The 23,680-nt window shown below is 56.2% G+C and overlaps 1 protein-coding gene across 3 annotated transcripts in view; it reads right to left on the bottom strand.

The window, feature by feature from the left end:
- Positions 1-18,536, bottom strand: part of DNMT3A (DNA methyltransferase 3 alpha) — a 96,938-nt gene extending 78,402 nt beyond the window's left edge. For 2 of the 3 annotated variants that reach the window (XM_059660404.1, XM_059660406.1), the window contains exon 1: positions 17,848-18,001. The gene's annotated coding sequence lies outside the window, so the exon portion shown is untranslated. Of the gene's footprint in view, positions 1-17,847; positions 18,002-18,386 lie in introns of those variants that run through there. The other variant, XM_059660405.1, reaches the window with a different exon arrangement.
- Between the last annotated feature and the right edge of the window lie 5,144 nt (positions 18,537-23,680).

Genomic DNA, 23,680 nt, shown 5'->3' with positions numbered 1-23,680 from the left:
GTAAGGAGATGACGCTGTTCTTGGGAGCCAACATGAGTAATACAGCCTTGCACAGAGGAGCATGTGTTTCTGAGGGTGGCGGGTCAGGAGAAGCCCTGCCGTGTATGTGTATGTGTGTGTGTGTGTGCGCGTGTGCGTGTGTGTGAGCGTGCGCACGCGCGCTGTGGCAGTCAGGTGGGCTCCCCACGCCCTGGGAGTCAGGGGCATAGGGTGGCCAGGCTGGCAGCCCCTGTGAGAATCAGCCATGTGGACCCTGGTGGGGCCTGCTGTCTGAGGCAGCCACGAGCATGGGTCTGATTCTATCCTCCCCTGGAGGCAGCCCATGGTCTACACCTGTGCATTTCTCTGCTTTTCCAGCGTCTTTAAAGAATGGTCCGTGCCCTAACCGGTTTGGCTCAGTGGATAGAGCATCGGCCTGCGGACTCAAGGGTCCCGGGTTCAATTCCAGGCAAGGGCATGTACCTGGGTTGCGTGTACATCCCCGGTAGGGGGTGTGCGAGAGGCAGCTGAATCGATGTTTCTCTCTCATCGATGTTTCTAACTCTCTATCCCTCTCCCTTCCTCTCTGTAAAAAACCAATAAAATAAAATAAAATAAAATAAAATAAAATAAAATAAAATAAAATAAAATAAAATAAAATAAAATAAAATAAAATAAAAAAGAATGGCCCATATCCGCCAGCTGCAGAGCCTCTTTACTTACCTGCCCCTGGATCTCTGCATCTGACCCCACCCCTTCCTGTATCTCTGAATCCTCTAGGCAGTGGTTTTCACCTTGGCTGCACATTAGGATCACCTGGGAATCTTTTAAAAATCCTGATTTCTGGGCCTCATCCTCTGGAAATTCTGTTTCTTTGTTATGGGGTGGGGCCACAACATTAGTAACAAAGAAACAGAATTGCCGGAGGATGGGGCCCAGAAATCAGGATTTTAAAAAGATTCCCAGGTGATTCTAATGTGCAGCCAAGGTTGAGAACCACTGCTCTAGGGGCACTGAATGTTGCAATCCCCAAAGGGGACTCAATGGTTCCACTAGAAGGTAAGTCATCCTCTTGGCTTTTCCTGATCCCTTATGCCACTGAACCAACAGACAAAAACAGGAGTTACTCTGCCGGCTGGAGTGACTGATCCTGGCTCCCAAGGAGAACTGGGTTGCTGTACACACCAGAGGCAGGGAAGACTGCCTGGAACCAGGAGACTCTCTCAGCTCCCTCTCAGAACTTCCACGCCCAAAAGTAACATTGGAAAATGGAAAACTACAGAAGAAGAAAAAAAAGGAGGGGGAACAACTGAAGATTCAGATCCTTTGCGAATCAAGGTTTGGGTCATTCCGCCAGGTGAAAGAGGCCTGACCTGCAAAGGTCCTGGCTGAGCACAGAGGAAAACAGGATGGGTAATGGGAGAGGGAAGCCCAATGCTGAATGTGACCTTGTGGACAAAAACAGAAATGAGACATGTAGTAGTTTTGCATATTTTCTATTACGTGATATATATGTGTGTGTTTATTTGTACACGGTAACTGTTTTCTTTTTCCTCCTTCTTCCCACTATTTTATATATCATGTTGTTGGAAGTTAAGTCTAGAACTGAGTCTAGGTAGAATATTCAGTGGGGCTGTGGCTGAATTTTAGAAGTTATTCATGTAGACAGAGATTGACAGAATGATTGGTGAGACTTCTCATTTAGGGAAAAGGAAGTTAAAGTGTCCTTCAGTAAGAATAGCTGTGTCTTGACAGGTAGAAATATAGCTGTTTTGTGGCTATAGGGGAGCTCACACGTGTGTAAAACAGTGCAGTGGAAGCTGTGTGCCAAAGCAGGAGGCTGCACCAGATCATTTATTCACCCTTCATTGCCTGCTCTGTGAACACAGACAGGCCCTGCGCAGATTTCTCCTCTGCCAGCTGGCACATGAAACTGGCCGCAGAGGGGACTTTATTCAGATCCAGTGTGTTCTCTTGGAGGGGTCCTTCACTGTATACAACCTCTCCAGGAGCCAGATTCTGCTGCCTCGGTGGCTTCCCCAATGCCCAGGCCTGTCCTGCCGCAGCTTCTCCAGCACCAGGTTCCTGTACCACGCAACTCCCATTGCCAGCTGCTGCAGTGAGGGCACTTCTCCAGCACTAGGCTCCTCTGCCACACACAGCTTCTCCAGCACCAGGCTCCAGCGCCACGCACAGCCTCTCCAGCACCAGGCTCCAGCGCCACACACAGCCTCTCCAGCACCAGGTTCCAGTGCCACACGCAGCCTCTCTAGCACCAGGCTCCAGCGCCACACACAGCCTCTCCAGCACCAGGCTCCAGAGCCATACACAGCCTCTCCAGAGCAAGGCTCCAGCGCCACACACAGTTTCTCAAGGGCCGGGCTCCAGCACCAGGCTCCAGCACCACACACAGCTTCTCCAGGGCCAGGCTCCAGCACCATACACAGCTTCTCCAGGGCCAGGCTCAGTGCCACACACAGCTTCGCCAGTATCAGGCTCCAGCGCCACACACAGCTTCTCAAGGACCAGGCTCCAGCACCAGGCTCCAGCGCCACACACAGCTTCTCCAGGGCCAGGCTCAGCGCCACACACAGCTTCTCCAGGGCTAGGCTCCAGCACCACACACAGCTTCTCCAGGGCCAGGCTCCAGCGCCACACACAGCTTCTCCAGGGCCAGGCTCAGCGCCACACACAGCTTCTCCAGCACCAGGCTCCAGTGCCACACATAGCTTCTGCAGCACTAGGCTCCAGTGCCACACAGCTTCTCCAGTATCAGGCTCCTGTGCCACACACAGCTTCTCCAACACCAGGCTCCTGTGCCACACACAGCTTCTTCAGAGCCAGGCTCCAGCGCCACACACAGTTTCTCCAGCACCTGGCTCCAGCGCCACATAAGCTTCTCCAGCACCAGGCTCCTGTGCCATACAGCTTCTCCAGCACCTGGCTTGTGCAGTGTGACAGCATGTCACCCAACACCCGCCTTGGGTAGTTTAGTAGCACTGTGCTCCAGCGACATACTTCCTCATGAACAACTTTCCTTGGGACCCAAAAGGATGGATTTCCAGTGAGTTCCAGAGTACAGGTTTCTAGTAAGTTCTGCCAACATGGCACCACAGTGCCTTCCCTGTCACCCAGGCAGCCATGGCCACGCCCTCTCCATGAAGGTCAGGATCTCAGGCCGGGGGAGGGCCTCTTCCTCGGGCACTCCATGGCAACCCTGTGGGTCGTGGCTGCTCTCATACACGCCGCTTCTATATTCTTCGCCATTCTTTTTACTTCTTACCAGCTAATCGCTCACACACCAACTGTTACAGTTAATAAGCCTTCATATTACACTTTTCCTGTTCAAATCGCCATGTGGTTTCCGTCTCCTGAGCGCACCGACTGACACAGTCGCCCCCAGCCTCAAACAGCCTATTTCCACCGCAAGGTCCTCGAGCTCAATTCAGCGTCCTTGCCAGGTAATCAGCGCCCGCTTCAAGCACTCTCAGCAATCACGCACGGAGTGCCCTGCGGAGCCAGGCACGGGGTGAAGAGACCCGGGCTCCTGGAAGGTCACAAGCAAGCGGAGTCTTTGGCTCTCCCCCGGCCCCGGGACTCCACTCGGCTCCAGGCTGTTGGTTCTCTCCCACCCGTCGGGCTCCTCTGCTCTGTCTTCTGGGCGGGCTTCCATCTCGCTCCCACGACTGCACAGTGGGCGCCCCTCACGGCCACACTCTGCCTTCAGCTATGCCCCAAATTCTCCTCCGCTGAGCTATGTGGGCGGAAATGAATGCAGCCCTCCTTCTGCAACCCCTCCATCTTTAGTTTCTGGACATCTCTACCTGGGTGACCTGCAGTCACCTAAAATCCTCCTCTCCTAGAACCAGATGCCTCAGTCTCTTCTGGCTTCTCTCTGTGTGGAAGCAGCAGCACCCTCCCCTCAGCCGCCAAAGCCCCAAACTCCAGAGAGAACTAAGGTCCCACCTGCTCTCAGTCCCCACCCTCCATCGGACACCTGGACACCTGGCCATCCGGCCTCTATTCCGCCGCTCCCTCCAGGCCCTTTGCACCGCAGGTCTAGAGCTTGGCAGTTACTCTGCCTCGGGCCTCGCTGCCTCTGGAGTCTCTATGTGCACCCAAGCCTTTCAGCAAGGCTCCCTGCACACAGCTTCCCCAATCAAAACCCAGGATGCCCGATGGAAATGTTCTAATTGATTGTGCTGATGGTGACACAACTCTGTGAAGGTGCTAAAAATCATCAAATTGCACACTTTAAATGAGTGAATTGTACGGTATGTAAATTATATTTCAATAAAACTGTTGTTTTTTTTAAAAAAAGGGAGGGAACTATGATGCCAAAGATGTTCAAACACGGTAAAATCTAAACTCTGGTCTGGCCCTACACCCCTATACCAATGGCCTCAGCAGACTGCTCAGACCTTGCCCCCCACCTCTCCCAGATGACCCCATCATTCCAGGCCAGGCACTCTCCCCCAGCTTACACCCCCTCTTTCTACACTTGTGTCTACACTCACACCATTCTCTCCTCCAGAGGGCCCACCAGTCCCCTTCTGCCCCTTCCTTTAGTAACCCCCACCTCCCTCCATCCCTTCTCAATACCCACCCCCCCCAAGGGCTCTTTAATCATCTCTGTCCTGTGGTCACTTAGCTTTTCATCTGTATGTAGTTGTGTCTGTTTCCCCAAACAGATGAGGTTAGAGTTCATGTCTTACACCTTGCTGCCCCCTAAAGCTCAGTGCTTCTCCCCCTCCTGCCCCGCCCCTGTTGCCCCTATTCCGGGTGACCCTGGAGGCAGAGAGGACTGTGTGAAATCACTCCCAGGCAGCTGCAACAACCCCAGCACAGTGCTGCGGTGCCTAGAGTGACTGCCCACAACCCCCATTCTAGGGGTCGCTTGGCAGAGTCCCCCAGGCACTGTGCCAAAGGAAAGGCCCTGGGCCAGGAGCTCCTAGGCTCCCGCTTCACCTTGCCCAGGCCAGGATGTACACCTGCTGTGGGGTGTGCAGGCCCCCCAGCGCCCAGGTGTCCCAGCATGAAGGGGATATGAGGGTCCTAGGTCAGGGTGCCAGTGGATCACAGGAAGCAGGGGGCTGGCCTCCCACCCCTCCAGGCCTTCGGAGGCTGAGTCCCTGGCCAGCCTGTGCATTCTCTCCCCACACCATCCCCGCATATGCTTCTCCCACCTGCACCTTTCCACCCTCTTCCCTGACCAAGTGACCGCCCAGCTGACCCACGCCCAGGCCAGAACCAGGAGGTTCCCCCAAGCGTCTTCAGGACCTGGGAGTCGCTGTGGGAGCGCAGCCCCTCCCTGCCCACGAAGGCAGGAAAGAGTCTGCTGCCATCAGAATTACACTCTGGTTGCCTTTCTCCTCACCCTCTGCCCCAACCGAACCGAACCAAACGGTTTGTGGAGGGGTCAGGGAAGGAAGAAGAGCCCCAGGGTACTGGGCAGCACATCCCAGAACCATGAGCCCCTGGCCCAGCAGCCCTGGTGCAGTTCATCTACCCCTTCAGCCCTAAGGAGCTTCAGCTGGACCCCACCTCAAGCCCTGGCTCCTCCACTCAGAGACGCGGGCCTTGCTTTCCCAATCTGTACAATGGGGTGAGTGGGTGCGTACCTCAGAAGTCTATCTGAGTTGAGTGTTTAGCACAATGCCTGGCACAACTAACCATCAGTTTTTTAAAAAAAGTATTATGTGTTTAATCAGGGCAGAAGGCCAGTGAAGTGTCCTTAGGAAACCTAGACTCCGGCGAAGGCCACACCCAGAAGTGGCTCTTGGTCGCTCCTGGGAACAGCTGCTGTGGCCTGATCCAGAGTCCCCTCTCTTAGCTCATGCCCAGAGCCTCCTCTGACACCCCAGCCCAAGGCCCCTTGCCACCACAGTGGGTAACCTCTTTAGCAGAGCCCTTAACCTGCCATCATGGCTGTAGGGGCTCTCAGAGCCACAGACGCAGATACACATACAAACACACACAAACAGACACACACACACACACACACACACACACACACACACCTCAGGCTCCAGGCTCCAGGGGAGGATTCCAGGCAGGGCCTCCCCGCACATGCGCCGCACATTTCACCGACGGCATGGGCCAAAGAGGCATTTGGAAACCAGCTTGGGAACCTCATAACCATTCATAACATTATTCTGAGAGAAAATACAAAACATTGCCCTATAAACAAACATTTGCAATAGAATTCCTCCAAGACTAGGAATTGCCTGTGCTAGAAAACTACCAGAGCAAGAAGAGAAGAACCACATAAAGTTAGTTTGCCTTTGCAAAATTAATACCAATTACAAAAACATTTATGTGAACTGCTTACCATTTACACTTAATTACCATGCAACACAATTATGTATACCATTAGGGTATGCCAGGTTAATTAAGCTGTACATCTCAGCTGATTATCCCCCCACGCCCTCAGTCCATATATGCCCAGCCTCCAGAGGGCTGGCCCTGTGACGGGTCTGTGCACAGGTGTGTACAAACCGGAGAAATGGTTTCCACTCAAATCGACAGTGGTCCCCACCACGCCACACCCGGCCAGAGACGGCCTGACTCGGGCCCAGGCCTTCTTGCCAACACCACCACGAGTGGCCTGCTGAGAAGCCCGCTTCCCCCAGGCCTCCTCTGGAAGGCAGAGCGACTTCAAAGGTCTCCCCAGGGGCGTGGCTACATGTGGCAGGGCCACCCTACAACCCAATAGCCACCACATGTGCCCACTCACAGAAGAAGCTGGCTTCACTGTCCAGACCAAGGTGACCCCAAGCTCATTTCTGAGACCCCTCTAGGGCCCTGCACCCCTTTCTCCAGCACACTGAGCCAGCTGTGGGGCAAGGTACCAGCTGTGGCCCACCCAGGCCGACAGGGTTCAGAGCCTCCCCACCTCTCCCTCTGCTCCCCACACAGCCATCGATGGGCAGCTCTGCACACACCACCCCCTTTATTAAAAAAAGGAAATGACCCCCCCACACACACACACACACACTAATTCCCATTTAGCTTAGCAGATGCTATTCAAATACACGGGGGTTATCCAGGTTTGGGAACAAGAGTCGATGGAACATGACAAACGGACCTTCCCAGGAAGGAGGAGCTCGGTGACCGGGGCCAGGCAGGCCAGGTCTCCCGGGAGGCAAAGCAAGCAGCAGATCAGTGAGAGAAAGAAGGGTGTGTGGGTGTGCGCCTCCTCGGTGCCAGACTGGGAGCACGCATGGCTGAACTGTAATCCTCAAACACCTGTGAGGCCAACTGCATAAGGATTCTTTTAAACGAGTGACATCAAATACCCAGGTTTAGTGCAAGAAGCAGTGTTTGAAACAAGCAAACAAGCAAAAACACCAGCCTGTGAGGTTAGCTCCACTTTGCAGATGGCAAAACTGAGGCTAAGAGAGGCTAAGTGATCTGCCCAAGGATACAGTTAGGAGGGGACAGGGCTGAGGGGCCATGCTACCTCTTGATCCAGTGATGCTGACCTGGCTCAAGCCATATTTTCTAGAAATTCTTTCGAAACTGCCTTTCCAGCGACACTCGAAAGACTGATTTCTATTATAGAGGAACAGTCTTGTTTCTTTCTTTTCTGTGTGCTTACCCAAACTGCTGCCCTCAGCTTATCCACACCTGTCTCAGTGGGCCTGCCTATCAGTGGAAGGTGGACGTCCGTGTGGTAATTCACACACCATTCTCAGAGGGTGACAGAACATGCCCCAGGTCGTGCAGCTGGGGGTCTAGGCCTTGCTCCTCATTGCGGGGAGCCCCTGAGAGGCCCCAGCTCAGGGCCCCAAATCATCAACGCCTCTCATGCACATGGAACACACGCCTGCTTAAGTCACTTCCCTGCTCAGAAGTCTCCGCGGGTTGCTTCCCGTTATGGAACAAAATGTGCCTGTCTTCCTAAGCCACCACGCTGCACCCTGCCCCTCCCTGGCCTCCACCTCCAGGCCTGGTGACAGGCTCTCTCCTTCTGCCAGCCTGGCCAAACCCAGGCTCCACGGGCAAACCTTACAGCCCTCACGTCTCCACCCCACTCCCTCCTCCCACGTGAAGCACTCCCAGGTTCTCGAGACCTCCCCCAACCTGTATCCTCACCGTGGATGGCATCTCCACCCACGCAGCTGGTGAGCCACAAACCAGGCCCCATGGGCAAACGCTCACTGCCTTCAAGTCCACGCTCCACTCCCCCTGACTCGCTGTACTCCCCACCCCTCAGCTGTTCCTACAGCTCTGCTTCCTATCTGCCTCACAGAGCACCCTCCTCCATGCCCACACTGCGGCTCCCTGGACTTCTGGCACTGGCCTTCTGCCTGGGTTCCCTGGCCCCACCTTTACCTGTCCAGTTTCTCTTCCTTGATGCCCCAGGATGACCTTTCTAAGATATAAATACGAGCATGTTTCTCCAAGCCCAGCACCTATCAATGGGTAACATCCCAGCCTTCCACGGTCCAGCTCTGGCCCAGTCCTCCAGCCTCGCATCCCACCGTTCCTCAAATGCCATCACTCGAGCCGCATCAGGTCAGAAAATGCCCTTGGCCACCTGGCTAACTGCTCCCCACCCTTCAAGACTCCACTCAAGCGTCACCTCCTTTAGAAAGCCTTTCCGGATCTCCCTTTGCCCTGAATGAGATGTCCCTTCTCAGACCCTCCCCTCATCGCCCCCCCCCCCCCCAATGCTGCCAGATCTCTCCACCCACCAATGATGTAATGGTTGCCCTCTCTAGACTCTCACCTCTGCTGTGGGCTCCTTGAGGACCAACTAGTCCCTTTCATCTTTGTAGCCAGTGCCTGGCACATAGTAGGTCTTTAGCAAAAAGATGAACTTTATTTGTGGGTTTGAAGCAAGGGACCTCCCACGAGAAAACCGGAGAGCTGCCAGGCCTGCCAACTCGGGGTCCTTGCATCTCACCATGATGAACCCCAGCTCTCTGAGTCCAGGCTGCGTGGAGGGTGTTGACAGAAGAAAATGCAGAGGCAACTGCCCAGCCTCACTGGGCTTCCCAGTGGAGCTTCCAGTACCAGGCAGGCCCTCAGGCCACCAGCATTTAGGCTGGGACCCACCAGCCTGTGAGAGGATGGCAGCAAGCACCACATTGTTGCTGGTAATAAAACCATTAGGAACGGGTGGTGTAGTGTTGCCAGCTGCTAGCTGTGGTCTGGACCCTCCCATGCCTCTAGGCCAGGGGGCAGAGCCAGCTCTGCCAGCAGCAGGCCCAGAACCCAGAGGAGAAGCCACTGCTGGCTCTGGGCCCAAAGAGACCAGAGGGCAGGAAGGGAGAGGGCTTGGGGGATCTGCTGGGTCCCCAGTGAGAGACTGACGAAGTCCATCCAGACTAAAGGCCCAAGATCAGATGGCCGGGGCTGGGGGACTCAGACCAACCAGCCAAACCCTGGCTTTACAGAGGCGGGGATGGAGGCTCCAAGGCTCCTAAAGAGTGAGGAAAACGACAGGCAACATTTGTGGGCTCTTATCGTGCACAGGGGCCTTCATGGGGGTCATCACACACAGTCCCTAAAGTCACCCTCGTGCAGTCCTGTCATGACCCCATTGAAAGAAAAGGAACTCAAACCCCCTGAACACCTACTATGTGCCAGGCAAAGTGCTGTCTGTTTTCCTAACATATTTCATTTGATTCAGGTAAGATGTGGATACTCTTCTTATCCTTGATGGAAAACCTGCAGCTCAAAGATGTTTGTCTCAAAGTAACTGATTAGCAGTGGGGAGTCCACGGAGGGGCCAGCTCTGTGCTTGCTTCCATGCCCCTGTCCTTCTATTTCTCTTCCTACCTTGTTCCAGGCCAGGGCTAAATAATGATACACACCCTTCCTCATGTCATATCCAACAGGGGCAGCCTCAGAGGGAAAAGCAAGCTCCTAGAGCAGCGGTTCTCAACCTGGGGGTCGAATGACCCTTTCACAGGGGTCGCCTAAGACCATCGGAAAACACATATATAATTACCTATTGTTTTTGTGATTAATCACTATGCTTTAATTATGTTCAATTTGTAACGATGAAATTGGGGGCCACCACACCATGAGGAACTGTATTAAAGGGTCGGGCATTAGGAAGGTTGAGAACCACTGTCCTAGAGCGTACTCACAGGTGGGGACTGGGCTGGGGGAGGGGGCTGTGGAAGGGGGAGGTGGATGCTGTTGCCAATCAACAGGCAGAGGAATTACTATCTGTCCCTCCTCACCTCTCCACCCTGTCACCTGGGTCTCTGCCACCTGCTCATGGCCTCAGATCACAGAGCCGGGTACAGCTTGAGCCCACATGCCCGATGAATTCCCCAGGCATCCCTTCCACTCCCTGGTGGAGCCTCCAGAAATCCCATTTGGTCCTCCATCCGTCAGCCTATGCTCCATACCTGGCCCGAGCCCTGGTCATACCTTCAGTTCCCAGGGAACCATAGATTGAAGCCTTTTGGGAAAACCCTCAATGATTTGTTTCCCATCCTGGATCAGAACTGAGAGTTTCAAGTCACCATCCTATAAAGCTAACTTGGTCCACTGCCCTGGTATGTACCCAGGTGCAGCCAGCTGCCTGCTGGCCACTCTCGCCCAGTCCCTCCAAGCCCAGGCCTTCACTTGCAGGCCTCAGTGTTTGCAGTATTTCTCCCTGCAACCTTCCCAGAGAAGACAAGTACCTGAGCAGCCCTACCCTTGGCTGTCAGTCTCCAAGCCAGTTTTTTATCCATCATAGAAAGAATCCATCCTCCCAGCCCTAGAGTGGCTCAAATTTTCTTCATGTTCTTATCCAGAAGCTTTAAAAAATGTGATTTTATTTTTGTTGTTGTCATTAACAGAGCAACACGTGTGCATTGACAGTTTTTCAAAGGTTACAAAGTACATAAAGTATACAAAGTAAAAGGCAAAGTCTTTGCTGACAGGTTTGCTGTGTCCCCCTCGAGATGACTTTTCCTATGTATGTACAGCCTACAAATGTATAGATTCGTATATATTTAAAGATTCACAAAAACAAGACTATACTCTGCATGTAGTTTTTTGGGGTAATCCAACCTCATATCATGGACATCTATGCGTCAGAATAGACATGCTTACTACCCCATTTCAAAGGCTTTGGGGAATCTAAACAGATCCCCCTTTATCCATAAATTTATTTATCCTTTCAGAATCTATAATTCTAATCACACAGGGCCATTCCTTCCAGAGGTCCCTTCCCAACAGGTCTGCTTGCCGGGGCCGCTGGAGGATCCCACCCCTGGCACAGGCCCGAGCACCCTCACCTGCTCCTCCCTGGGTCCTCTGGGGAACCTCTGGGGGGAAGCTTGTCGCAGGTCCCCCGCGTGGGCGTTCCCCGACATTCACTATGCCTGGGCCCACATGCAACCCACAGTCCAGTAAGCCACAGATCTGACCCCACCACCCCACAATATCCCTCCTAAGCATCTGCTAACCTTTTCAAGTGAGGACCACTGGCACACTGGGATCTAGCTGATCTATTAGGTCTAGAATACCTTCTGCACCAACCCCCTGACCCACCTATACAGTAACACAACAGTAAGAGCACAGAATGAGTCAGGACGCCCAAGTTCCAGCTCTCCAGTTACTAGTTGTTTGAGATGTTCCTCTCTCTCCTCTGAGCACCCAGACAGGACAGCTAACAACTGGCTCAGAATTAAAAATGACCTTGACATTTGAAACAGAGAGGGAAGATCAATAGGGATGACAATGAGCAGGGCCATGACCGCAAAGAGAAAATAGGAACCTGGTAATAGATGCAAATAGGCTGAGAAGCAGTAGGGGTCAGAGGGGACCACAGCAGGATGGGGATGGGCGATGCTCAGTTACAGTTAAAAAAAAAATTCCACCCCCCCTGGGATTTGGCTAGGAAAGCCCCAGGCCTCCGCACCTCCTCCCCCGCCGCTGTGCTCCAGACAGGCCTGCGATGTGACCAGCAAGGGAGATGTGGCCTGTCCGGCCCTGACCACTGGCTGTCCTTGTTCTGGGCTGCCAGGCACCTGCAGCCACACCTGGGGCACAGCTGCCAGGAGAGGGCACATCCCTTTGGAGTTGAAGGCTCAGTTCTGCCACATGTGAGGGAGGGAGGCGGGAGTGCAGGGCAGAGTCAGGTTCTGCACCCCCATTCACAGCCCCTTGCAGATATATTCTGGAAGCCGGGGCACCTCAATCTGGGGGAGGGGGTGTAAGTGGGACATGGACACCATGACGCAATCACTGGCAAGCAGACTTTACCCTGGCTGGTGTTCCCCTTAATCACAACCCCCCAGGGTTGGTGCAATTTAAACCCTGCTCTGTTTCTCTCCAAGTCTGAGCTCTTACGCTCTAGACTACAGACTATAAAGGAAGCATCAAGATTCTAGGCCAACAGCTCATTGGCCCCTTCCCCTCTCTTCCTTTCCTCCCTCTGTGCTGTCCCCACCCGCCCCCGCAAAGCCACCACAAGCAGGTCAGTTCAGGGTGATTCTTCATGGGCCACATAGGAGTTACAGAGCACAGGGCCCACTCTCCCCAAATCAATCTAGGGCCTCCGCCTGGCTCTCAGCACACCTGAGGCTCTGTCTCCCCAGTGGCTCCCCAACACTCCAGCCGCCCTATCCCCAAGTGCCTAGCTTCATCCTCTCAGCCTAGAAACCGTCCCTCTGTGTTGAAGCCTATCTCACATACCACCTCCTCCAAGAAGCCCTCTCGGATCCCCTCAGTTGGTTGTGACCTGTCCTTTGAGCACTTTATCTCTCCCTGCCCTGTGACCCTGGTTTGTGGTCAGTAGTTGGGCACACCTTAAACTCACTTTGTGTCCCCTCAAAGCCTCGCACACAGCCTTGCCCACAGGAAGTGCTTAGTAAGTCTCTGGAAACAAAGATACTGCACTCAGAACAGAATCAGAATAGAGCTGAAGCTGCGTGTGAGGGACTGGAGGTGAATACAAAGACAGCCTGTTGACAATGCGACTTGTTAAACTCGGCAACAGATTGCTAAGTGGCTCTGAGCAGCCGCCCACCTCTGAAGATTTTTCAATCAGAAGCAGCATTTTTGTCATCCGTCCAAGATTTTGCAAAAGAGGCAGGAAGGTGGACAAGACTTCTCAGGGCACTTCCTGCCGTGCGGGTCCACGTAAGCTGCCCACATAACGAAAATAATCACGGCCAGCTAACACCGAGCACTTACACTCTGCACATTATCTCGCTCAATCCTCACGACCTCTGAGGACAGCCTGGTCTTATTTCCCTGGCACAGGTGAGGGAGCTGAGGAGGAGTCAGTGGCCCCACATCCCACAGCTGGGAAGTGTCAGAATGCAGCTTCTTCTGACTCCTTGGCCCTCACTTCAGAGGCCTTGAAACAGGCTTATGTCTAAGCAAGTCGGATTTGTGCCCACTCGGCTGCACACAGTACACACAGAAAGATGTGTACACAAAAATATGCACAGGGGACCACGTGCACCACACCCCGTCCTGCCCACACACTTAGCCAAGTGAAGGCAGGCTTGGCCACACACACATAGCCCCGACACCGCAAGGATCTCAGGTTTTGTAGTTTTAGGGAATAAATTCGTCAAAGACAGAAATGACGGAAAACGAGCCCTCGGCCCTCGGCATTTGAGTGGAGAGGAATCTGGCACCTTAGTTTACTACTGAAGTCCGGCAGAACAGCAAAGCCAAGCACACAGGCCCAGAGACGCCCGGTCTCAAAGGGCAAGCGGGCTCCAGACAGGCCCCACTGTCTATCACATACGGGAAGGGAAGTAGAATAGATTCCTGCAGGCCATGCCTTGGCCCTGACTATTGCCTGTTCCCAAGCTAGAGGCCAGCGATGCACCCACCATCAGTGGGGCATGGGGTGGGAAAGGGCACATGGGCACCAAGTCAGGGGCCCCAAGCCCACACAAGGAGAAGGGAGCAGGAAGTGCAGAGGGCAAGGAGCATGTGACAGGCTCACAACTGGCCGTCTGGCCTCAGGCTCAGGGTAGCACTGGAGAAAGGGGGCCTAGTCTCGCATGCAAACAGCCCCCAACCCGGCTCCAAGTATTCTCAGGGCTCAACGTTCTCCTTCAACCCTAAATTCTAAGGCTTGGATTCTAATGGTAACATTTCAGGCCCAAGGATGGGGAGAGGGTGGTCTATTTTTCACTCCATGAGAGAACCAGCAAAACTGCTCTCAGAGCCCTAACCTGTCTGGCTCAGTGGATAGAGCGTCAGCCTGCGGACTCAAGGGTCCCAGGTTCAATTCTGGTCAAGGGCATGTACCTTGGTTTCGGGCACATCCCCAGTAAGGAGTGTGCAGGAGGCAGCTGATGGATGTTTCTCTCTCATCGATGTTTCTAACTCTCTATCCCTCTCCCTTCCTCTCTGTAAAAAATCAATGAAATATATTTTTTAAAAAACTGCTCTCAGAGTCCCCTTTTTATTTGGTTCCTCCCCCCCTCTCCACGCCCCAAGGAGCCTTGAATATACTTGAGCCTAAGGAACTGGCCTAAAAGTAGGCGAAGGCCATTCGGGGAAGGCGGAGCAACAGCAAGCGAAGAGAGCACGGCCCCAAACCCTCCGCCACTGGGGAGAGGACAGGGACTAAAAACAGATGTGCAGCAAGCTTCCCCGCCACTCAGCAGACGCCCATGGAGGCTCCAGAGGGGCAGCGCAGAGGCAGCCGAGGCAAGGTCCCTGTCCCATGGACACCACAAACTGGGAAGAAAGAACACAGGCAGAGCAGCAGCCCAGGAGAGCTGTGCAGGGCACCGGCTAAGTTCCCCCTTCCTCCCGGCGAGGTCTCCCTGGGCAAGTGTTTTCCAGCTGGTCCTGTCTTTTACAGACCAATGGCACCGATGTGTGTGACTGTGATCGCAAAACATTCATGAGAGACTCAAGTGCTTACTCTAAACTGGACCTGGGAAGAAACCTCAGAAATTATGCGCACACAGAATCACACACAACCCCCGGAAGGACACGCACGTCTGCAGTCTTACACCAGAAGCTGAACTTTTCTACCCCAAGCATGTCAAATCCGGCCGTGGGTTTGACATGCTTGTGGAGTCAGACGTGACAAGCCTGTGTCCTGCAGGGTGCCCTCCCCTCACACCACCTCTGCTTTCAAAGGGCCATCCCCCCAGGGAGAGGGGCTGCTCTCTCACAGACCTCCTCCCCCGGGAAGCCTTTCTTGATTACTGTTGTGTGGTGGGAGAGAAAAAAAAAAAGACCCCCCTGCCCCCTTTCCTGGGTCTGCAATTCCACCATGAGAATCAGAGCCATAGAATTTAAAAATTGGAATGGACCTTTAAGGTCCAGCCCAACCTCCACCCCACAGAGGAATCCTGTCCATAGACACCCTGACAGATGGCCACGGTCAGTCGTCCTCTCCTCGGCGTCTCCAGTGCCTGGGGAGTGGTCCTTGCACTGCGGACTTACTCCTTGAGTCTAGAAGGAATTCACCGTTTCTAAGGTGGGCCTCCTATGGCAGGCAGGCCCAGGCGCCTGGGATGGAGAGCCAACAGAGCCTCAGTCAGCCTGAGCCTGGAGCTCTGCCTCTGGTAAGCAGCTGAAGACAAGCACCCAGGAGCGGACAAGGGGCTGGAGAGGGAGCCCAAAGAAGTGGGGCCCGGAAGGGAGGCAGGCAAGCGCACACAGGCTCACACTTTCGCAGAGCTAGCTGCCTGTCAAACAGCCCAACCAGGGTCTCAACGTGACCTGGGGGCGGAGGGGGACCACCTCGCCGCAGAGACCAAAGCTCCCAAGCCCAGGCAGCTCCTGCAAACCACCTGGAGATGGCCCCTGCCACGGAGGGGGCAGCCCAAAGGGGGCCCGCCTGACAGCTGGGCTCCCCCAAATCCCACAGGCCAGTCCTCACACTCCAGCGACGACGCTTAAGGAGAAAAAGCTTCCCCGGCTGCAGCTGTCACATCTGCCGGGGAGGGAGGAGGCACAACTGCGGCGCAGCACCTGATCCCAGGATCCCTTCGCAGCCGCCAGCCCAGGAGGCCGGTTCAGCCGCTGGCAGCCCGGGGTGAAACCTGAAGACCGAACAGTCCCCCAGGGATGCTGATGGCAGCCTCTGGGCACGGCAGCGCAGCGAGGGGCAAGCTGGGTCACAGGGCAGAGGGCGCGTCTCGGGCGGGCTCCGTCCCCCGCTGGCTGGCGGGGAGGAGGGCCCAGTGGTGCGCTTCTGGGCTAGGGCCTCCCTCCGGCCTGCGCAGCCCCAGCTGCCCAGCGGGGTGCAGGACGCCATCTTAGGTCAAGGTGCAGCCACGGGGGGCTCCCCTCGGGGGCTGGGAAGGGAGCCCCTGAGAACTGACGGGCCCCATTCCCCACCCAAGGCGCCAACACCTCCTCAACTGGCTTTGCAGTGGCGAGAGAAGGCGGAAGGACGGAGGGGATGAGAGAGAGGGGGGAAAACAGAGGTGGGGTGGGAAGGGAGTGGGTTCCCCAAGAAGGGAGGCTCCAGGAAAGCCAAACGAAGTTTGGCAGCCGGAGGACGGCGGGCCCCAGCGATGAGGGGTTGGGGGAGGCGGGGGGGGGGGGGGGGGGCGGGACCTGGACCCAAGCCAGCTCGGTCCGCGCCGAGGGGGAGGGAGGACAGGGCGGCCTGGGGGAGGGGAGCGGGGTGAGGGCGGGACACGGACCGGGGCCGCCTGGGCTCCGAAGCCGTGGACTCCGGGGGACTCCGGGGCGTGGGGACTTGGGCCGAAGACCCCGATCTGCAGCCGTGCAGCCGCGGGCGGCCTCGTCCTTCACGGGGCCGACGCGAAGCTTTCAAGGACACGTCTGCACCGGCCCGGCGGGGGTGCGTGTTCGTGTGTGCGGACGGGGTGTTTCTGCTGCCGGGGCGACCCCGGACGCCCCCACCCGCGCGCGCGGCTCCCGGTCCGCCCCGCAGCTCCCGCGGCCCGTGTTCCGGCCCCCCCTCCCGGCCCGGGATGTTCGCCCGCCCCCGCCCCGCCCCCACACTGCGGCGCCACCGCCTCTGCCACCGCCGCCGCCCGGCTCCCACGGCCCGCGGCGGGGGCAGGGAGGAGCCAGGCACGGCGTGCCCCCTCCCGCGCACTGACCGGCCTGCTCCGGGGAGGTGTGCCCCCCGAGTGGCGCCCTCCCCACCCCCGTCGCCCCTCCCGGATCCACTGGCAACCCACACCCCCAGCCACAGGTGGCCGGAGGAGGATCGCGGCGCCGTGTTCCCCGGCCCGGGCCCCCGATTACCCCTCGGACCGCCCCCGGGGGCCTCCCGGGTGCCCCTCCCGCCGGGCCGAGGAGGGCCGGGAACCGGGGGGAGGGGCGGGGGGCCGGGTCGTGCCAGGCTGCCATTTTCTGCCGCCGCGGCGGAGCCTGCGCGGGGCCAGGCCCCCGCCCCCTGCCTCCGCTCCCTGCGGGCCGCGGCGGGAGCGGATCATGCCCGGTCGGGGGTCCGCGCCCTCTCGCGCCCCGGCCGCAGGCCCCAGGCGGGGCTCCGGGGCTGGCGCAGGGCCGGAAGGCGGGGGTGGCGGTCCCGAGCCCCTGCGGCAGCGCGGAGCGGGGCACCGCGGCGGAGGCCAGCGGTGGCGGAACCCCCCCCCCCGCCCCCCCCCCCCGCGGCATTGTATAGACTTGAACTTGAGCCCGCGGCGGAGCGGGGGCGGGGAGGGGGCTCCGCGCCGGGAGCAGGCGGGACGGGAGGGGCGCCTGCCCAGCCCGCGGTGACATAAACAAACCCTCAAACGCCCCGCACCGCCCCAGCCAGCCTGGTCCGCCGTCTCCGCCCGCAGCCTTGGCCCCGCGGAGCGCCCGGCGCCGAGTTGCTGGGGTCCGGGAGCGTGCCCCGAGCCGGGCACTGCCCGCCGCCGTGCCCCCCAACCCGGCCTCCCCTCCTCCTCGCCCGCCTCCGGGCCGGCCGCCCGGACCGCCGGTAGCGGCGCCCATTACCGTGTGGCCGGTGGGGTCAGGCCGGCCCGGCTGCGCGCCCTGGTGCTGCGGCGCCGCGTCCTCTGGTCTTGACGCCGCCGCCGCCCGCGCGCCCGCCCTCCCTCCGCTCGCTGTCGCGCTCCCTCTCTCCGCCTCCTCCGCCGGGTCCCCCCCTCCCACCACTTCTCTCCGCCTTCCTCCTTCCCTCCCTCCGGCCGCCCGCGGGCCCAGGCCTCCGCCCGCTGCTCGCCCCCCGCGGCCGCGCTGGCCAGGGGCCCCGGCGCTGCGGAGCCGGCCCGGGAGGCAGCGCCGACTGGGGGGCCCTGGGGCGCCGCAGCGGGAGCGGCCTGGGCGCGCGGCCGGTCCTAGCGCCCTCGGTCCGACTTCCTGGCCTCTGCGGGCCCGCGGGGGGTCCCGGCACGCTGCTAGGCGGAGGGCTGGACCCCCAGCACCCCGACCCTGCTTGGCCTGAGCACCTCGCCTCGGCCGGGCTCCGGGCCCCTCCACCGGGGCCCCGACTGCAGCCACCACCCACCCACCCCCGCGAGGCGCTCTGCTACCTGGCGCAGCCTCGGCGCTGGGTCCCCGCATCCAGCACTGGCCGCAGGGACAGCGGCCCCTCCTCTCCTGGCCGTGTCAAGTGCCTCCCTCCCCGCAGTCCGCGGAGCCCCCAGCCGCCTTCGCCCTGCAGTTCTCCCGACCTCCACCAGAGCCCACTGCACTCTGCCCGCTCAGCACCGGGCCCGGGGACAGCAGCGCCAGCCCCTCCGCCGCCGCTCCCACCCACCCCGCCACCCCCGCCAGGTGCCGCGGGCCGGTGAGGGCCGCCCACTCAGCAGGGCCAAGGTCGGGGCGCCAGGCCGCTACAGGGTGAGCCCCCTCGAGGGGGGTGAGCTCCCCGTACCTGGAGGTGTCCAAGTAATGCCCTCCGTTGGGCAGTGGAAGACCGAAAGATTTCACGGAATTGGAGGTTGAACTAAATGACATTGACGATCCCTTCCGGGTCTAAGATTCTGTGCGCACCTACACACAACCTCACATTTACCCCGTTGTCATGGGGGCTGTTTCTGTTTCCCACCGAGTTCTCAGGACGCCATGTTTCTGATTTGGGGCATCTCTGTCTACTTCCAACAGCACAGTCACCCTCCGCTCATCACTCTCCCAACTGCCACTTTTGGGGCTTGAGGCTTGCCCCCCCCTTCTCTCTCCCTCCCTCTTCGCCCCCCTCCCTCGGCTTCTGCTTTTATCGCCACCAGCCATCTCCCGCTGTGCACCCCCATTCCACCCAGCACTTCAGCTACATGGAAGTGCCCTGAGCTTCCTGACCCAAGACATGGTGTGCTCCCTTCCCCAGGCACCCACCACCCCACTTGTGGGCAGGGGCACTTTCCCTTTCCCCCACCAGCATCACCCCTTTGAGGGTCACAGGAACAGAGTTACCAAACTCTTTGGGACATGGAGCTGACCTTTCATCCAAGAGGTTGTCCTTCTAGAAGCCCATGAATGCTTCCAGGTCCTTTATTCCGCCCCACTTCCTGAACCTCGAGATCAGGGGCCACTCAGCACACAATTTCCGGGCCTTTTCCAGGGTCACTGCACTCAAGTGGTCGCCCTATGCCACGATGTTAAGCCCTGCTAGCCATGATCTCCATCTATCCAGTTCCAGAGATTCGCCATGGTCCTTCCATGCGGACAGGGACCTCATCTGTCATCTCTGCAGCCTAGCACTCAGCGCGTAGTAGGCTCTCAAGAAATCTTGGTTAAATGAATATGAGCATCGCAGGCCCTTGCCACCTTGTCTTTGATGTCAAGATGGGCACCCACAAACACCCTAAAGCAGTGGTTCTCAACCTTCTGGCCCTTTAAATACAGTTCCTCATGTTGTGACCCAACCATAAAATTATTTTCGTTGCTACTTCATAACTGTCATGTTGCTACTGTGATGAATCGTCATGTGAATATCTGATATGCAGGATGGTCTTAGGCGACCCCTGTGAAAGGGTCGTTCGACTGCCAAAGGGGTCGTGACCCATAGGTTGAGAACCGCTCCTCTAAAGCTGGGCTAAGGGGACGATCCTGTTTAGAAAGATGGCTACCATTCCTCTCCCTTCCTCAAGGGCGCATATAATATTGCCTCCGAATAGCAGCGGCTGTTCAGTGAGCCTCTCCTATGCGCCAGGCACCTGAGTTGGCATTTCCCCCTTAGTCCTTCCGAACCCTCCTGGGTAGTTTGTATTATCCTCACTCTACAGATAAAGACACTGAGGCTTAGTCAAAGCCACACAATTGGGAAGTGGTAGAGCCAGGATTCAAGATGGGCAATGCAAGTTTCTATTCAGTAGAACTATTTATGACGAAATCACTGGGGGCCCATGATGTGTGTGACCATGGATATCTGTGTTGCTGGGGTCAAGCAGTCCAAGCTGACCATGTTAGGGCGTTTGTGTGAGAAGCAACCATGTGGCTACAGGCTTGGTTCCAGAGCCTGGCCCTGGTGAGGTTGGCAGGAGAAGGACCCTCCAGGCGGTCCCGAGAAAAGGCATATCAGCGCTGGCTAACCCTAGTGGGCCTCCCTCACCACACATCACACTGGGTCCGGCCTAGACTGGTTTAGCCTTTGGGCTCCTCTACCTCCCTCATTTGTGTCTGCCCTACTGTGGCCTGACCAGAATCAACCAGGATTCTAGACCATCTGGGTTAGGGGCAGGACAGGCTAGGTTATCCAGTGGTAACAAACAACCCTAAGTCTTGGTGACTGAAAACTATAAAGGTTCTGTGGAAAACAGTATGGGATCCCTCATAAAAAATAAACATATAATTACTATGCAATCCAACAATTCCACTTCCAGGGGAGAGAACTGAAATCAGAGACTTGAGTAGACCCTCGTGCACCAGTGTTCATAACAACACTATTCACAGCAGCCAAAGGGTCAAGACAACCCAGACGCTCAACTGCTAAATGGATCAATAAAACGTGCCATTACACAACACTGGAATGTTATTCAGCCTGAAACAGGAAGGACATTCTGACACACACGACAAAATGGATGAACTTCGAAGGCATGCTAAGTGAAATAAGTCCGACACAAAAGGACAAATACTGAATGAGGTACCTAGAGAAGTCAAGTTCACAGAGACATAGTAGAACAGTGGCTACCAGGGACGGGGGGGAGGGAGCAGTAGGGAGTTAGTGTTCAGTGGGTGCAGAGTTTTAGTTTGGGAAGATGAAAAAGTTCTAGAGATGAAGAGTGGTGATGGCTCACCATATGTGAATATACCTAATGCCTCTGAACACTTAAAAACAGTTAAAATTGTATATTTTATATATGTTTTACCATAATAAAATAAAGCATAGTAGAGTTGTAAAATTAAATGTATTAAATACATTATTAAAAACATAAAGTTTATTTTCTTGCTCCTGTTACATGCCTGTGGCAGTCTGCAGAGGAGTTGAGCTCATTGAATTTTCTGGGACTCTAGCTGACAGAAGAGCCACCCCCTCAAGGAGACCCCTGGAGAGTATCACACTGACAACAACCATTTGTCACTCACTGGCTGGAACCAGTCACACAGCTCCATTCAACTACAAGGACCCAGGAAGTAAATGCCACTATGGCCCTCAAAGTAGGGAGAATCAGACATACTTAGCAACCAGCACCAGTGACTAGCACAGGGGTCCTTCCAGCTCCTTCTCCAACAACATGTTCCTATGACAGCCTCCACCCAGGGACTCTAGCAGAAGACTCAGTCCCCACACCTCTGACGGAGATGCCCTTGGCCTCAACACCCTGCTAGACCTTATGTCCTCCCATCAGTCAGCTTCTGAAACCACTCCACTTGCCTTTGCCACACCTTCTCCCTGACTTCCAGGCCTGGCTCACCTACCCCCCTGCTCAGTGACTTCAACCCTACAGCGACTCACCACTCAGGTCAACTTATGCCCTGCATGTCACACCCACTAGGAGAGCTACCTCCTGGCCCATGGTCCATGTAGGCTCTTCATCTCTACCAAACGGTGATACGTACTTGCTCTACGTTTCAGGTACAGTGGTTAGGGTAGTCAAGACTCAGTTGCAAGTGACAGAATCCCAGTCTAAACTGGCTTAAACAGAGGGATTCAGTAGTTCAGAGTTTAGACAATTGGGAAGCCCAGGGTTGGGGATTCAGGAATGGATAGATCCAGAGCTTGCTCTCCATCGCCCTCCTCTGCTTTCCCTCCTATTTCAAACAAACTACAAGATAGTCTCAGGGCTAGGGATTGCTCAGCCTCTGAAGGAATCCCCAGGAAGCCGTGACCATGTCAACATGAGGCTGGCCTTCCCCAAAGAGAACTGCTTCCCTGCAGGCCGTCAGGCACAGCCACAGAGGACAATGAATTAGAGATTCTCCCCGAAGCTGGACCAGGACCTGGCTCCACTGTGGAGAAGTGAGCCCTGGCCCCCGGGGCCAGCGGCACGTGGTGTAGGCCATGGACTGGCAACCCGAGTGCTCTTTCTCTTCTCCCCTCTTCCAAACTCAGCCTTCAATGTGGATAATCTAATGTCTCTTCATCCTCATAGGCTTGGTGTTTTTGGGATGATTAGATTTATAATTCAGCCACCATTACAGAGAGTAAGAAGCCACATTGAGAGAGATGCACATCGCTCAGACATCCTGAGTTTAGAACTAACTGGTCATGACTTGGATTATCTTCCTTTGGGAAGAAGGGTGACTGCATTTTTATTGTAGATGGCGTGGGTTCTCTATTTTAGTAGGCACATTTAAAAAATATCTTCTTTATTGAGGTGAAATGCATATGACATTAAATTAACCACTTCAAAATGTACAATTCAGTGGCCTTCAGTACATTTGCAATGTTGTGCAACCAGCACCTCTATCAGGAAGCAAGACATTCTGAAAGTGCCTACCTGGGAAAGAAGGCACACATGGATGCACGCCCTATGCCTGGGGGTGCTGGCTGGATCTGTCGGACCCAGCGCCACCTCCTGCACCCAGCTGGGCATGTGATCCACGCTATCCTCTGGCTGCAGAGCCTGGTTCAGGGTGGGCTTGTGACCAAAGCCAGGACGATTTAAGTGGCCCTCGCCTGTTGAAGGGCCTCTGGAGTGCTTCCGGTTTTTAACCTCAGTTAGGAACCTGAGGTCAGGGAGGGGTTGTGAACCAACTGGCTCCAGGGTACACAGGCAGCATATGAGACAACTGGCATTCAAACCCTGGTCTGTTTGCTATAATCATGTGGGGCTATTGGTAGGAAACCTCAGGCAGGTTCAATGGCAAATATGGAGACTTGAGAGTCACTGACAGTCTGACATTTTGAGAGTCCCGTTAAAGGAAGGTGAGTCTGAAGCAGAGCGCGCAGCTCAGCGGTGAGCAGATCTGTGCTCAGCTCCCCCAGAGGGTCTAGGGAAGCGATGCGCTGCCTTCCAAAGGGAACATCTATTGCTGACTGAAAACAGGAATGACGAGGAGAAACATTCACTGGTTTAGGTTGTTATAGTAACATCCAGATAAAATATATATTCAGGGGCTGGAGGAGAAGAGGAACTGCACACAAATGAGCTGGTGGAATGGGGAACACGACGGGAAGGAAGTCACCACAGACATGGTTCTGACTGCTTGCTTAAACCATGAACGAGGGGCTTTCTCTCTCTCTGAGGGGTGTGGAGACCAGAGATGCTGGGGTGGACCACAGTCTGGGGTGGGCAGAGGTGATGGCAAAGCAGAGAGAAGGGGGTTCAGGAATCCGTGTCAGGAATCTGTGGGTGGCTTAGTGGGTTCTCTGGCTCCGGGTCTTTCACAGGCTGCAGTCCAGGGGTCTGGCTCCAGTCATGTGAAGGTCTGACGGGGGAAGGAT

Source organism: Myotis daubentonii, chromosome 12 (assembly GCF_963259705.1).
Source record: "Myotis daubentonii chromosome 12, mMyoDau2.1, whole genome shotgun sequence".
In the NCBI taxonomy this organism is placed as follows: domain Eukaryota; kingdom Metazoa; phylum Chordata; class Mammalia; order Chiroptera; family Vespertilionidae; genus Myotis; species Myotis daubentonii.
This window is presented reverse-complemented; position numbering and strand designations above follow the sequence as displayed.